Raw genomic sequence first — 17,470 nt, forward strand, 5'->3', positions numbered from 1 at the left:
GTCAGCACCTCTGTTATCCTCACATACCATGGCAAAAACAAGGAAGGAGCAGCTGAGCTATCTCTTGGTCTCTTCCTTGTAACCAGCATCATGGCTGGGATTCAGAAGAGAGGCTGATACTCACAACTGCTGAGCATCATCGGTTCTTAGAGACGTCAGTGGAAATGCAGTGCTCGGCCCTGGTGATACTGGCAACAATTGCTTCTGTGCCTCTGTTTATTTGACATTTAATTTCCAAATATCAACATTATTATCCCTTTATCAATGAAATGTCTCTTGAGGGCAAACACACTTTATTTCATCCCAAAGACAATGTGTTTGCTTTTACCTGTGTCACAGTTATCCAGCTCAGTTACACATAATGGCATTTCACAGCTCACCACCTCCCCATTGCACTTACCATGGGGTCTCTAGTTCATGGAATCTGTCAACAAGCTCCACATTTAATGGAAATATATGAAAAAACCCTTGTGATTTCAAGAATGTAAGTTCTGCTGATGTTGCTTAGTGTTTCATTTCCCTGACTCCCAACAAGTACAACATGTTGATAAAGGACACAGTGTGATCGGCAAGGCACTCTCATTGACCTTCACTGTTGCCTCATATTGACATTCAGGCAGGAGAGATATTCAAACAGTTAAGGTTAAAAGAAAGGACACTTTGATTAACAGCAAAGTAATGCATCGAAATTCCAAATTATGTAGGAGTCTGTTCAGGCTGCAATTTGTCTTGTTTGTTTTTAATTTGAGATTCAATGTCAATGTAAGATTTTAACTCTCTGGTTACAGTACTTTATCCATGTAATTCTCTAATGTAATTGTGATATAATCCTCAATTTTATTAAGAGCTAAGTTAAAAAACATCAATGTGTTATTCAGAATATTACCTTCACTGGCAGATTAAGCTAGCATAATGGCCTGGGAACTACTTTTCTGAGGAGAAAGTATATATTTCCTTCTGCTGTAGGGAGCACTTCAGTATTGAAAGGTGAAGTAAACACTAGTGTTAAACCATCACCAAAGCTCCTGAGTCAGAACACTTCATTTGTACAGCTGTAAAGGTGGATTTATGCTAAAATGTCAGGCTCTGCATTGTAACGGCTGAAGGCTGGGCATGCATTTCCTTCTGCTGTGGGAGTGGTAAACTGGCAGAGGAGCGGAGGAGGCAGCTGGGGAAGCGACTTCTAAAACCATCACAACGGAATTTGTTAGAGCTTGAATGTCCAGCCATTCAGCTCTGCGATGGCCACCATTGTAGCACCTCATGCTTTTGTCCGTTGCGGTTCCATAACAATGACAAGAAATCGATACTAATTTTCATTTTACTGCTCTAAAAAGCACAGCAAAAAATGGCTGGTAAAAGATTTTCTAAAAGGAACTGTTCAAATCTTTCATTATGAAAATTGAAATCATGACAGGCTCTGTTGAACATGGTGTGTTGTTGCAGTTAAGCTACCTTGGCCCAAAAGCTGAAAACAGTGCTAGCTTGAGATATTAAATGCTAAAATCTATCACTTTTCCTGGTGGCTTCCTTGTCCACAAAAAACAGGCACTGACATTCCAGCACATGTTACTGAGAGGGCTGCTTCTCCCACGTAAAATTTTGATCCCAAACAAACAGCTTGAGATTTCTTGTTGGATAATTGGTCTTTACCTGCATTTTAAACAAAAAATCCTTGTCCTTTTATAAACTGCTTGAGTTGGGAGGCATGCAGAGCTTTTGCTGAAAGAAATGCATTAATCCTTTTAAGTTTGATAATAGGTTCTTTTATACTGTACTGTATAGTTTCCTGCTGTGGGACCACATTTGTGTAGAACCTCCATTTCTGAGGAAGAAAGATGGACTCCTTCTAATGGCTTGAAGAAAGGACTGATAAGGGAAAATAATACCCACTTGACTTAAAATTGAACAAAATTCAGGGGAGGTTTATTACATTAATTGGAGTTAATGGACATGGTCTGTCCCTTTTCTTTGTACTCCCCCAGTGTACTCCCAGGAACTGTAGGTGATCACCCATTCTTTGAGGCTGGTGTTGTAGCAAGTCCAAAATTGATCTCTCTGCAAGGATATGCAAGGCCGCACCATACTCCCTGTTTTCCTTGTTCTTCTGCTGCATCAGCTACAGATGTAAGTCCTGTGTCTAACAATGACAGTATAAGGCATTTCAGTAATCTACTGCCAAGCATGCGAAACAAATGCCTAGTTTCTTTCATTCCAAACCCAAACTGGCCTGGATTTATTTTGGCACCTCTGATACTTTGTTATTATGACCAGACTAGTGCTGGTCATTGCTGGGCAGCCTGACATTCAATAGTCTTGACTTACTGTATCCCACACATCAATAGTGACTAGTGTCAAGCCATTTAGACTACTATTGTTCATTGATCGGGTATTATTAGTTTTTTATTTCTCTGTCTCTTTTTATTTAAAACATTTCACTTATAACAACCCAGTGGAGTAAAATATTTTGACCTTCTGTTTGGACAAGGGATTATGTGTAGAGCAGCTACAGTAAAACACAGTACAGATATTCTAGGGATAGTTCTCTCTGGAAACCTTGTACTGTACATTGAGCTTGTATCTGAGTCCAAACTCAGTCCAATAAAGCCTAGTTCCAAAAAACAGTGTAAGCAAAACTTTCATTGATAAGTTCACATTTTATGATATGAATTTATCTAGCATAAGCAATACATTCATCATTGTAGCACAACCAGGAAGTGAGATCCCACTTCCTCTATTCCTTTGCTTCTGTATTGTAGAGCATTACAGAGTACATAAAAATGCTCAGGGAAAGGTCAGACAGACAACATGTTGGGAAACAATCCTGGCCACAAGGTCCACTCCATCAAACAGAAGCTAAACCTAAGCAGATGTCTACTGTACCTTGTAAAGAGCTAGTGCTAGTTCTCCATCCTCCTTTCAGTAAATGGCAGTCCTGAAAAAAAGGTGCCTGTGCATCTAACTGGTTTTGTGATGTTGATTCTAGGCTGACGCACCTTTCTGCAACCTCGTAAACCAAGCACTATCCAATTTTTAATTTTTCTGCTGCTTATAGCTAATATGAGGTATCAAAAAATCTATTCTCAACTGCATCCTGAGCCAGGGGATCATCTCTGAAGTCTTGGGTTTAAAACACACCATTTTTTCCATGTGTATCCCTGTGCTATCCATGTTGTAAAATCTCAGACTAGCACACACAGAGATGTGCAGTCATGTCACATAGTAATACCACCTATAATTCGATATGGCTGAAGGGAGACCAGGTTTGATAAATCCTCTGGACTGAAGCTTAAATCAGACTTGGAAGATATTAGTATCTTATGAGTCTGTTATTTTTGGCAGTAGCAAACCTATAAGGATATAAATGCATCACGGCATTCTTTTAGGACATCCGGTGGAAGCATTAATGATAAAAAATGTACTCCTAAGAAAATGAGCAAAAGTCAGTTCGGACACTGTTATATGCAAGAGGACTAAAATCTCCTGACCCAGAAAACTATGGCATATGTAAATTATAGCTCCTATTGATGTTAATCCTCTTCCATTATGTCTTTGATAAGACACCGTGGCCACAAATTTTTTCTTTGTAAAGATATTCAATTTGTTATATTATAGATAACTATGATATAATTTACACATTCTCTCTAGCCAGCTAAATGGCTCCATAGTGTTGTTTATACAAAAAGGAGAGCTGTGACTTCATTAGAAAACAATCAGATGAATAACAAGACACCCTTCTTTATACATTGGTTAGGGGGGTGGCTGATCCAGTAATTAAACAAAGAAATTCTGAGGATTAAGAATCACTTGTGAAGTCCATTTGGGGAATAGCAATTTTTGCAGAATACCTCAGAAAGCTCAACTGCCTACCAACTACCACAAGTATTTTGGAATTTGTTCCTTCTTCTGAAGTCTATGAAAATGTTCCCATGCAGTACAGAACCTCAATTTTTATTTTTTTTAATGTAGCTGTTAATAAATTCATGTGAGCTACTTCCTGTTGGGAAATATGTAGAAGTAGCATGTAAAAAAAAAGTGAGTTTTTAAGTCTTTGAGGAAGGCAGGAGAAGCATTCATGACAGGCAGTGTCATAGTCTAGGATGACAGTGTCCAAAAATTTACAGTTTTAAAGAACCCTACAAGTGGATCTTGCAAAGTCTGCATTTCAGGCATCTTCAGATATCCTCCGGTGATCTCTGAGCATATCAAAGGTGTCATTCCATTTCTAAGGTGAAACTGCGTGGAAATATTTCTGAGGTGTCTCATCACACATTAAAAACAAATGAAGCAGGAATATTCATAGAGACTGTTTTATAAACACCTGGAGTTCAGCAGAACTCCATGGGATCCACCTAACACAGGCATGGCCTTTTGCCTTTATGAGGAACGTCCTTTCTCCACAGGTATTAATCGCACTGACTTACATTTTTAGAATGTTAAATTGAGCCCTCCTTAACATCACAAATAAATTTACTCCTTGAAGGTGATACTAACAGACTGTTGGCCGTATCATTTGGATTGCAATGTTCTAGCAAGAGGTAGTTTGAACATTTTCCCTTTATATGTTTTCGGTTGAAAATGCGACTTTGGCAAGATAAAATTAAAAAATATTCATGAAGAAGTCCATTTTGACAAAATGTGATCCATGAGGCAACCTGGATAAATTTCAAAAGCAATAAGCTAGCTTGGTATTTAAAGGGGGGTTTATTATTAAAACCTTGAGGGATATACATTTTTGCACCATTCATTGAACTGTGGGTGCAATTTATTTAATAGGCACACATTTCACCGGGTAACTTATGCCACTAGAAAAGGATTTCAAGCCTCAGCCAAGTGGAAAATATATCCCAAGGTATCTGTGTTGCCTAGTAAAACTAGGAGATTTAAACAGTCGAGATACGAGCTGACTGTGAAAGCACCTACCACTAATACAAAACTATGCAGTTCTAAAACGATGCTGACAACCCTCACAAACCTTTAAATAGCCATTTCCAAGCTGGCAGATCTAAATTGCAGGAAAACAAAGTAATCACTCAAGGAATTTTTTGTAAATTAAAACAGTTCCTTGTTGTTGCTTTGTGTTCTGGAGCTTCACAAACAATAATACAGTCTCAGAAGCCATTTTCCTGTTTCCTTTTGTATCAAGTACTTTTTCTGTAAAAGTAAATACTTTGGCAATAATGCAAAGGAATTGTTGGTAGATAATGCTAGGCACAAACAAGAACCGTACCTTTTAGAGCTGGTTTAAGAAATACATAACATATTCATGTGTATCTTATTTTTATGTAAAATAAGAAGAGAAGTTACTTGTTCTTATATCACTTCTGGCCCACTGTAACTGTCTGAATGTCACCTTTGCTGGGTTTGTATTTGTGTGAAAGCCTAGTTCAAGGTTAGTACGCCGTGTGAGATCTTAAGTAGGCTTACAAGGGGCTCAGGGTCTGTGCTGCCTCTCCATGAAGGATGACATACAGAGAGCATCTTCAAAATGGGAAGAGCAGAGTCCCCTGAGTGAAAATACCCCTGCAGATGCTTATTCAGCCTGGCACTTGTGGCAGTTTTAAACATAAAACCAAACCGATACTTGTCTGCAAGAAAAGCAATGCTTACAAACCTTCATGAGATGAATTAGAAGTCTGTAGAACGGCATAACACAGCATGAAATTAGATTGCAGAGTGCAAAATACAGGTCTAAAAAACCCCAGGGCTCTTCAGATGTTTGTCTGGCAAAGAGGCCAAGCCCTGGCGCAAAGTGCATCCTGGCAACGGCCTGTGCCTGAAAGTAGAAGCCATGCCCGTATAAAGTACCAGTGCTTCTTGGACCTCCCCAGTGGCATTTCCTTGGTGAAGCTGTTCACTATATCGCTAGTCTTAGTGCTGGAATGTTACTGCTGCACTCACACAACTGTAGACCTGCTGGTGTCTTCCTACAGGAAATACTTCTGATATAAAGGAGTGAAAATATTACTCAAATACTACACAAATGTTTGAGTATTTGAATATTTTGTGAAGAACAGGCATTGTTCAGTTTACCTATGTTACTTTGCTACTAAGGTAAAAGAGTAAATTTCTATTCAGGGACAGATATACAGGAACAGTGAGCTGCTGATGTCAGAACCTTCCTGTGCAGATAGAATTCACCACAAATGAAGCTGGCAATATGGTCTGCCTTAGTGGTGTTTGGCAGGACTGGTTGAACCTGTAGCAGCATTACTTTTCAGAGGTTCAAGACAATTCTTTTAGGTACTACCAGAGCAAACATCCACTTGTAGCTGTGGAAACAAAGACCCTCCAGAAAAGAATCAAATCTATGGTACTCAAATAGGACTTGTGGCCTTTGAGCCCTGCTTTCCTGAATCCGAATGGCAAGTGACCAGGCAGTGGCTGTAATGAAAGGGTTCTCTCTGGGTATCAATTCTGCCTTGAAAGACCTATTTCCACTTCTTCCTTTCCAGAGCTGCTGCCTGATGCTAAGGTCATAGCATACTAGATTATCAGAAGACTTGTCCTTGACATTCAATTTTAGAAAAAGAGGACTTTCTGTAAATAATTGGTCAGATCCCTGGTTGTGCATATTAATTCAGTCACCATTAAAATTACAAAGTTAAATGTGTCTGCACAGATGTTTTCTAGGGTTCCATTAAAGAATGCACACTGCTTTCTGCTTAGAACCTGAAATTTCTTTATTCATTACAATCCTTGAAAAATCTGAATCTTGTTACAAGTGGTAATTTTCAAATAACCCAAAGCTAAAGTCAGAGGTAAAGGGCACATCCAAGATGTTCATTGAACAAAATAACATCCTAGGCATTGTAGCATATGGAAAAACCTCATATACACAGGTGGTAACTGGCTGGTCCAGTTGTATGAACAGCTTCAATAAAACTGGTTGTGTGAAATGTTGAACTTGGATCAGCTGTGCTGGAACACTGTCTGCCAGGGTTAAAATCACTGGAATAATAAGCAGGAAGTGAAGAGAAAGTCTTGCATTGGCTAATGTATCCTGAGAATATTTAAGGGTCTCTGAAACCAATACCTTTCAGGAGCCACCTCTGCTACCTTCTGATGGTTAAAAGCAAGTCATCTGGGCTGGAGCATCTATGTGCAAGTAATGAGTGAATAAAGTAAAATATATGTTAGCTGTCTAGAAGCCGTACTTTGTGGAGCTTCACAAATAATGAGCATCCGGTCGTTTCTAACAAAGAAAGAGACATGTATATACTGTTTATACCTGACTTAATTTGATCTGTAAAGTATCAGATAAAAAGCCAGGCATATGGCATAATTTGGTAACTTTCTCTGAGCTATTGTTTCAGAACATCAGGTATTCAATTCTTGTACTAAGAAAAGGACAAAGTATTCTAGGGGCGTCATTATTCTTAAACCTAGTGTGTGGCTGGGCATCTACCCAGCTTAACTGCATCAGCTGGTAACACTAATGTCATGATCACGCTCCGTTTCACTTATCTCTTTCGCATTCATGGCTGCACTCAAAAGACTTTTTTTCAGAAAGCTCACCTTGCCAGGAAGACGAAAAACCAAGAAGAGGAAGTAGGGGAGGCGTTTTATAACATGGCCTTCAGCCCTTTATTTTTGAGAGGATTCTTCCTGCAATTTATGTCGGTTTGAGTTAGAAGTATGTTTTAATTCTGCCCTTGAGATGCAGTGCAAGTACTGATGATAGCAAATATTCATCTCTGGCAAACATTTCACTGAAATGAGGGACTGACAATTTATTAAAACTAATTTCCAAAGTCACATCCAAATCTCTTCCCATTCATTCAGTAAAATATGTAGTAGTTTAAGGTAAGTAGCAATACAAAAACCCTTTTAGCATTATTGCCCTTTTCGCTAGGGGGACACTGTAATGAAACAAATGGATTTTTAAAGATGTGCATCACAAAGAGTATAGTAGTATTGGTGGAATAGCCTAAAAATAAATGTTTTATCGGTTGGCAAATCACAGTTCTGCCAAAGAATAACAGTTGAGGGACAGTTTATTAAATTAATAATACCAACTAATTGCATCAGCTGCTCTCTGCTGAATAACTTCCTAATGTGATACAACAAGATTTAGTAATGGGGCTCAAGGCAACATTCTCTGTTCATCTTGAGTTTAGCATATCTTTACTGCAGATGTTGCTGTAGGTATAAGGCTTGTTTATCTTTAAGCTAGGATGACCTAAGGAGCAACACAGAGCTCAGGACAGGAAAACTGGTCAAGTATGTACCTAAATCCTCATGCAGGTTTCACAACGCACACCAAATTCTCTGCTGCCACTGCTAAACTGTGAATGACCCCCAGATACTAGAGTTTAAAACTATCATCTTGGGTATGTATATATTATGATACAGTACATTTCATTCTACATTGTGATGCAGGAATGACTGTCAAACATTAGAGAAGCTATTTGCTTGGAAGGTTTTTTCAGTGGAGTTTTGTTTTATTGCTGCCAGTAGTTAAAAACCTGTCATCGCTTTGGAAGGGACAGAAACATACTGCTGAGAGAATATAGTTTTCCAGATGATGCCAAAAGAACCATTTTAAACCTTTTTAATAAAGACAGTTGAAGAAACCCATGCAGGTGATAGTAACAGTGATGATAAACTGGCATGAGAATTGTTTTTCTTATATGATGACATACTGCATTTTTATATATATGGGGATACGCTTTGACATGATCCATTTGGCCATCTTCATTAACAACCTAGTATGGCAATAGGAAAATGAAACACTGAAAATGTGTAATGAAAGATAAAACAGTAGGTAACTTCTGATAAGCATATTATAGCTCATCCATCAAAGGCAAACCCAAGTTTATGAAGTTTTCTTCAGCAGCAGGGGCATGAGTGCTCTGACTAATAAGTTGAGTCCGATTGCTCCGTCCACAAAAGATACGTAATTCAAAATTATCTGAACCAATGGACCTGCTTCACATTGCATTCATTTTCAGAACTACTTTTTGAAAAGCCACATCCTGAACCTGAACATTATCATCTTCCGCCACTAATCTCTGTTTCAGAATCTCCTAGCTGAACAGCACAGGACCATCAATATAATTCTTGTATATATATTTCTATTGACATTCTATAGGCTTTTTTCAGCAAGTGGATTTAAGCTAAGTGTATATTGTCAAGGTTGTTGCCTCTTTTGGTTACAAGAGGTGTGTAATGGTTGTTCTCAAGTAAGAACAAAAGAACAATATCTCCTTAGTCTCTGGTCCTTCTGAAGTGATAGGTATACCTAAGTACATTTTTTTTAAGTGGATGTTCTTGCTGGAGATATAATTAACATGTCATTGTACTCTCCTTGGTGTGTCCCTTGAACTTACAATGCAGTGCATGAGATGATAAACTTAGAATGTCACCTGAATGATTGTGAGGCTGTATTGTGTGACATTTTAAATTGAGAAGGCTGCGTAGCTGTTGGTTTTTTTTTTTTTTCCTTTGGAAGAAGAAACAAAAATCAATTTACAAGCAGCAAATATTTTCCTTCATAGTGAGGACACCTCTGGCCTTAATTTGGGCAGCTGGCCAGACAGCAGCTACTAGCTGAGATTTATAGCTGCACTTTAATTTCCTTGAGTAGCATGCACACAGATTTTCCTGTATGAGCACAGATTCTGTTCCTGTGGGGAACTATGGTTTAGTTAATTGGGCATGGCATTTGGAGGCAGGAGAGCTGGTCTTAGTTCTGATTGTGAGACCAACTGTCACTTCGGGAAAGGCACTTTGTGTTTGAGTGTCTGAACTAGAGACAGTAATATTAGTGTGCTTTACCTATAAATGAGCAATTAAAAAGTATTAACATCAAGTAACTGTGGCCAGTAATTTCGGTGTAGATGTATCATTCCCTGAATATAGCTAATTATTATCCCAGTGTCAGACTCTGCCTCTTCTTCTTTACTTTCATTGGCTTTGTCATTTTCTACTGTATTTGGAGGTTCTGACTCAGCTTCTATTAAACTCAATTTTCAAGTAGATCTGTACAGTAAACCTTGTAACACTTTGAAGACATGCTGGTCTTGGCTGTGGTTTGGACAGCTAGCCAGCTTCTAGCAGATATTTTCTGTTAGGGCAGATCACAGTACAGGATTAGGGCCATACTTTGTACTGCACACGCAGTGCATTGGAAAGCGATGCTACCTCAAACAATGAAACAGTTGTGGTACCAAAGAGGCTCGGTAGGGGTTTTATTGTCTGCTTAACTGTAGAGATTAATGTGTTCAAATACTGCTAGTCTTTTAAGGCTAGATGCAGAAAAAAAAAAAAGCATCATTAGACTAGAAATAAATATTCAGTGGGAATTTTACTTAGAAGAAAGAATTTAATTAGTTAACAATTTTGATGCCAGAATAAAGGACAAAGTGTAAACTGAAGATAGGAGAAAAATTCCATCCCCCCTGTGGCTTATGTTTTTAAGGAGATTTTGTTTGCTTAAATCCTATTTCATTTTCCTCTGTGTCTTATGAACAAGATTTTGCTATAGGTCAAAGCCAGTGAATAGTGCTTACAGCTTGAAAAACAAGAGAATCAAAGACATAATCATTTATTAGAACCTTTTAGTGGCATTTCTCATTTGGCTTTTGCTCTACTTGCATTCACCGTTGTAAGCTTAGTCTTTGTTTTGGGAAGGACTCATTTGCTTCCTCAGGGTTTTTTTGTGCCCTTTTAATACACTGGATTTCTTTACAGCAAAAAAAAACCCCAAACAAATAATCTGTTGATCACACTATGTACACTGTCTTTTAAAGAAACTGTAGTTTTAACAGGTAGTGGGTATGTTTGCTTTATCCCTTACTTTGCTGTAAAGCAAGAGCATCCCAAAATAGCATCTTTGCAAAGCTATTCCAAATCTGAAATGACAATATTTGGCTTAACTGACAATGTTTCAACACTTATTGTGTATCAGTCACCTTCTGGATACTGCTAGAAGAATCCCATAAAAAGCAGTTTTTGCAAGATGGTTCTCAGCATCTCTGCTAATGTTTGCCTAGAGCCAATGAAAACTGGCCTATTTAATTCTCCTGCCTTGATGTAATTGCAGAACACGGTCTTTACTAATGAGGGCTGGTTAAACGTTTTCCTCAAAACTATTTGTAACGAGTTTCATTTTCTGATACCAATTTATGTCTGAAAGTTGCCCAACTTCTATACAAGATAAATTATTTTTACATACAAGAAAGGCAAAAAGGAGGATCCAGGTAACTATAGACCTGTCAGTCTAACCTCGATACCAGGGAGGGTCATGGAGCAGGTCATCTTGAGTGCCATCAAAACCTACATAATGGGCAACCAGGGGATCAGGCCTAGTCAGCATGGGTTTATGGAAGGCAGGTCCTGCGAGATGAACCTGATCTCCTTCTATGACAAGATTACCAGAATATTGGATGAGGGAAAGGCTGTTGGTATTGTATACCTGGACTTTCAAAAAGCATTCGATACTGTCCCCCACACAATTCTCGTGGAAAAACTGGCTTCGCACAGCCTGGATGAGCATACGATCCACTGGATCAAGCACTGGCTGACTGGAAGGTCCCAAAGAGTGGTGCTCAATGGATTTAAATCCAGCTGGCGGCCGGTCACAAGTGGTGTGCCTCAGGGCTCAGTGTTGGGACCATTTCTGTTCAACGTCTTTATTGATGTTCTTGATAAGGACATAGGGTGTATCATCAGCAAGTTTGCAGATGACACCAAGTTAAGCAGGAGTGTTGATTCCCAGGAGGATAGGGAAGCTCTACAGAGAGACTTAGATAGATTGGATCATTGGGCCAACATCAATGGTATGAGTTTCAACAAGGGCAAGTGTCGGGTCCTGCACTTGGCCCACAATAACCCCATGCAGCGCTACAGGCTTGGGGAGGTGTGGCTGGAAAGCTGCCTGGAAGAAAGAGACCTGGGGGTTGTAATTGACAAGTGGCTGAATATGAGCTGTCAGTGTGCCCAGGTGGCCAAGAAAGCCAACGGCATCCTGGCTTGTATTAGAAATAGCGTGGCCAGCAGAAGTAGGGAGGTGATTGTGCCCCTGTACTCAGCGCTGGTGAGGCCACACCTCGAGTATCGTGTCCAGTTTTGGGCACTCAATACAAGAGAGATATGGAGGTGCTGGAGCGAGCGCAGAGGAGGGCAACGAAACTGGTGAAGGGCCTAGCAGACAAATCATATGAAGAGCGGTTGAAGGGGCTGGGACTGTTCAGTTGGAGGAGGAGGAGGCTGAGGGGAGACCTCATCGCTGTCTACAACTATTTGAAAGGACACTGTAGAGAGGTTGGTGCTGGTCTCTTCTCACAGGTAATTAATGACAGAACAAGAGGGAATGGCTTCGAGCTCCACCAGGGTAGGTTTAGACTGAACATTAGGAAAGAATTTTTCACAGAAAGGGTGGTCGGGCATTGGAATAGACTGCCCAGGGAGGTGGTTGAGTCACCATCCCTGGATGTGTTTAAGAGACGTTTAGATGTGGTGTTGGGGGATATGGTGTAGGGGAGAACTTTGTAGAGTAGAGTAGATGGTTGGACTCCATGATCCCAAGGGTCTCTTCCAACCTAGACAATTCTATGATTCTATGATTCTATTTTCCCTGTGTAAACAAGACTAAATAGTCATCCAGGTTTGCTTTTCAAAGTATTTTTTTTCCATTGAGTGGTGATATTTATTTTTTTTTAATAAAAAGATCTTCATTAGGAGGAATAAAAGAAAATAATGTCCATTGTAATTCAATACTAATGAAGCCTTTTAAGCATAATGGATCTGATTTTACATCAGTGGATTATGTGAGAGGGGAACTGGGCTATCAGTTGTCTTTTTGCCAACATAAATACTGCACTTTTAAGAGCTCTGATGAATGTGGGACATAACCAGTAGCATTGGAATAATAATAGGGAAATTTCAGGGAAGAAAGAAAAATAATTTTATGAGAATCTCAGGGCAAAACTTGAGAAATGTTTGTAACAGCTGTCAATAGAAACCCTTATGCTCATTCAGTTTGTTGTTGCTAGATTTACAATTTTTTAAGTTATGTGATGAAGTCTAATAAACTCCCATTAACTCAGTGAGGATTTCACACACAGTTTATTGGGGAAAATGCGAGAAGAGAGTGAACAGGACTGGTGTGGGAGAGCTGTCACATAAGTTGCATTTTTTTCCTACACTCTGAGCACTGAAGCCACAAAAAAGTGATCCAATGCCAAAAATAATATAACTGTTACAAAGGGTTACTCCCTCATTCACGAAATGTTCTTTGCAGAGATTTAGCAAGTCCTTGCACGAGTCAAACCTTCCCTGAACTGTGCACCATAGAGTGTTTATATATAAAGTACTTTGTGTTGATTTAAAATCTAACTTGCCAGGAACTGCAATCCAGTATTTTCATTGTAATTGTTATATTTTTCTAAACTCGTGTGCCTCATTTAAAATTAAGTGAGACTGGAATATATGGCTTTGTCAACTCCACAATTCTTAAGTAAGTTTAATGCTCACTACTACTGTTAGTATTCAATATCACTGGATATTTTACCTTGAATAATCACTGATGGACATTGATTTTGTCTTTGCTCTTCACAGCACAGCAAAATTAATGTGAAAGTCAGAGTTAAATGAGTCCCAGTGGTGTCCTCCACTCTGCTGAGAGTATGTTTCAGATACTGAAGAACTGGCAACCAGCTCAAGCCTACAGTATCTTGTATTGCAACAATTAATGGATATGAATAGTGCTCACAGGAGGGATTCGGGTTACCTTTGTATCAACTTTAGAGGTTAGACTCCTGAAGCAGACAATGAGGTTAATGTATGGTACTTTATGAACTGATTAATTGTCTTCTTTAAATTCAATTTGAAACTTTAGTTCTTTTATCTTCCTTTCTGAAAATTATTCTGAGTCACTTGTGAATGGGAATTTAAATTATTACAAAGTTTAGGGTACGAAAAACGGTATGTACTAAAAAGTCTGTTTTTCTAATATTAATGAAGGGGTTGGTAAAGCAATACTCGCTCCTCTACTTTTTCCTCTAAGTCTAGAATGTGTTTTCAGGCTTCATTTAGGTCATAATCACATCATACAGCACAAAATCCATGGTGGCTGTGAGGCCAAGGTTAGCCATGTGGGTATGGCAGCCAAATGCATTACGAAAAATAAACATGTAACTGAGGAAAGCATCTGGTTAACAGCTTTGAAGTCAAAGTCATGGTATATATATGTACACTACAGGGATGAATTTCTGCTTTGCTTCTGCTTATAAATATCTAAAGGGCGGGTGTCAAGAGGATGGAGCCAGACTCATTTCAGTGGTGCCCAGGGACAGGACAAGGGGCAACAGGCACAAACTGGAACACAGGAAATTCCGTCTCAACATGAGGGAAACACTGTTTGCTTGGAGGGTGCCAGGGCACTGGGAGAGACCGCCCAGAGGGGGTGTGGAGTCTCCTCTGGAGATACTAAAAATTCGCCTGGATGCGTTCCTGTCCAACCTGCCCTGGGTGACCCTGCTTTGGCAGGGGAGTTGGACTAGATAATCTACGAAGGTCCCTTCCAACCCCTGCCATTCTGAGATTCTCTGATTCCGTGATTCTGTGCTCTGGTGGTGGATGAATAGGCATTGCATCAACTGCAGGAGATTTCCTGAGAACAGACCAGACAGCCTCAGGGGAACCAGAGAGCAGCAATCCTTGTAGCACTCCTTCGAGCTGCTTCGTAAAGAGCATGTGTTGTCAGATGCTAATTAATATTCAGAGATAGGTACAAAGGGGTGCACGTGTGCAAAGCAGCCATTCTGCCTCATGTCTACACGGATACTTTTGGGAGTGGTGAAAAGAAATAGGTAGGCTGTTTAGGACTGATTCTCAGTATTGCCAGCTACAACAAGTCAAAAATTGTGAGATTTAGAAAGAAGGACAGAATGTTTTTAGATTTTTCGACTCCTCTCTGCTTTGTTAGTGTATGAAAATATGTGGTACTTCCAATGCAAACAATTGATTTTTAGGGCATACAAAAGTGCCAAGCTTTCTGACTCCACAGTCCACACAGCAAAACCTGTACTGGGAGGAGAAGTTACTTGGACCGAGGAAGAAGGAACAATAGAAATGAAAAAAAAAAAAAAAAAGAAAAGTAGGGAAGAAAGGTTACAGGGTTCGGTATTGCAGCTCTTGCAGTAGGTAGTTTCTGATTCTGCTTCTCCTGGCTTCGTGGTGCTCAGGGATTTTCTTTGCTACTATCAAAGGACCAGTCCTTACACAAAAGCAGGGTCTCAGGATGGAGCCAGGATTCTTGCAAGGACTTTTATCCAGCTCAGGAGGCAGCCTTAGTTCTGAGAGGGAAACCTCTTTTGCAGGAAAAATTCAAGTCAGTGAAAGAATCCAGAGTCCTTTTCAGGTTCAGATACATTTTTGTAACCTTGATTAAAAAGTTTATTGAAATCCTGGTCCTAAGAGATTAGTGCATTTCAGTGTGAGATCATCAAGACATGCCACTGCAGAAAACATCCTGCCTGTAGGAAGCACAGTGAGCATTAAAAAGAATGCATGGGATATAAACTCTGGTTTCAAACTTCAGTTATTGTTCTTGACAACCTCCTACTTTGGCAGAAACTAGTATGAGGCGACAGGATATTTCTGTCACTGATTTCTGCCTGCTGCCTATGCAGAGGAGGGAGAGCTTGGCATAACACCGTAACCCAGCTTTCAAAGTTCCACTGAGTCTCTCCTTTTTTTTACCTTTTTTTTTCTTTTTTTTTTTAGTTTTCAGACTTCTCTGCAAGTAAATGATTGGAAAGTTAGTGATATGTGCAGAGAACATTTTTTCAATTAGCGATGCCCATTAGCTGAATGAGTATGAAGGGCTGATATTTTTCCCCCTGAATTAACAGGTACACATATGGAATTTGGGCTATAAATCATTACTTAATAATTCACTAGAAAATAAATATGACATAAAAGATAATTAGAGATTTGTACCACTTGCCTTTACCTTAATTATGAATGAAGGATATTTGGCATTGTCTGCAGGACTGTTAAATTTTGTTATATTGAGATGGGTCTGGAAAAGGAAGATACAGCAAAGTCATTTTATGAAAGAATATAGCTTCTGGCAGAGTGGGTCTTGTACATCATTGCAGGAGAGGTATCCAACAGTTATGATCTTAAAATCTAAATGCAATGTGCTGGAACAAGAATGGTGAACAGGTTTGTTTTGCTATTTCAGTAATGACCTGTTGCCTGGCTCACAGAAACACATATGCCAGCCAATTTCATTGGAACAAAATTAATATTATATCTCTGTGCTGTAATAATAGTTAACTTTGGCAGAGCAGAAAGAGTTGGATATACTTTCCTGTTCTAGGATTTGCTGGAGATACCTGGAGATGTAGTGTATATTAATCATTTAAATTCACAATGGATTTGAATACTCTGCTGTAACATAAGCAACCGCAGTATGAAACAGAGCTTTCTTCCTTGCCTAGATTTTGCTAACCTTAAAATAGGGGATAGACTTTCAGTCCTGCTCTGTTTCCTTTGCTGCTATTAAGCATCCTGGTAAGAATTCCTCTTGCATAGCTGAGGCTGTATATAGAGGCATTAGATTTGCCTATGTGCTATACTTTTTCTGTCGCTGATCACATCCTCTCCCAGCTTAGGTGCTATACAGGACACATGTTAATAAGCCTAACAGCATGCTGTACCTCAGCATGCACTGATGATGGAATGATTTCACCGATGACTTATTGCCTGAAGAAATTAGAGCAGCCTTCAAACTGCCTTCTCTTGCAAAACCAAAAGCAACCCTACTTACTCCAAGGATCAGGGACTACAAAGGAATATAGGTGCCAGGAAGCTGGCTGGGCAGTAGTAAGATCTCCAAGTGTGCTAGCCTAGTTTATATAAACTAATGTGAAAGTACACTTTCAGCCCAGAAGTCAACACTATATGTTATCCAGGATGCACAGAAAAAAAAAAAAAAATCCATCTGCAGCCATCTCTGCATTTCCTGTAAATAGCAGCTGTGAGGTGCATAAAAAAAATGCTCTTTCTGCTATAGGTCTGTTTTGGGTTTGCATGGCAAGGTTTTGGTAGCAGGGAGGCTACAAGGGTGGCGTCGTTGAGAACCTGCTAGAAGCTTCCCCCATGTCCGATAGAGCCAGTGCCCATCAGTGATGGTGGTAGCACCTCTGGGATAATGTATTTAAGAAGGGGGGGAGGGGGAGAGGAACAACTGTACAGCAGCAGCCAGAAGAGAGGAGTGAGAATATGTGAGAGCAGCAACTCTGCAGACGCCAAGGCCAGTGAAGAAGGAGGGGGAGGAGGTGCTGCACACGCTGGAGCGGAGATTCCCCTGCAGCCCATGGTGAAGACCATGGTGAGGCAGGCTGTCCCCCTGCAGCCCATAGAGGTTAAGGGTGGAACAGAAATCCACCTGCAGCCCATGGAGGACCCCACACTGGAGCAGGTGGATGCTCGAAGGAGGCTGTGACCCTCTGGA

This window comes from Vanellus vanellus (assembly GCF_965231255.1).
Source record: "Vanellus vanellus genome assembly, chromosome: 12".
Lineage (NCBI taxonomy): Eukaryota > Metazoa > Chordata > Aves > Charadriiformes > Charadriidae > Vanellus > Vanellus vanellus.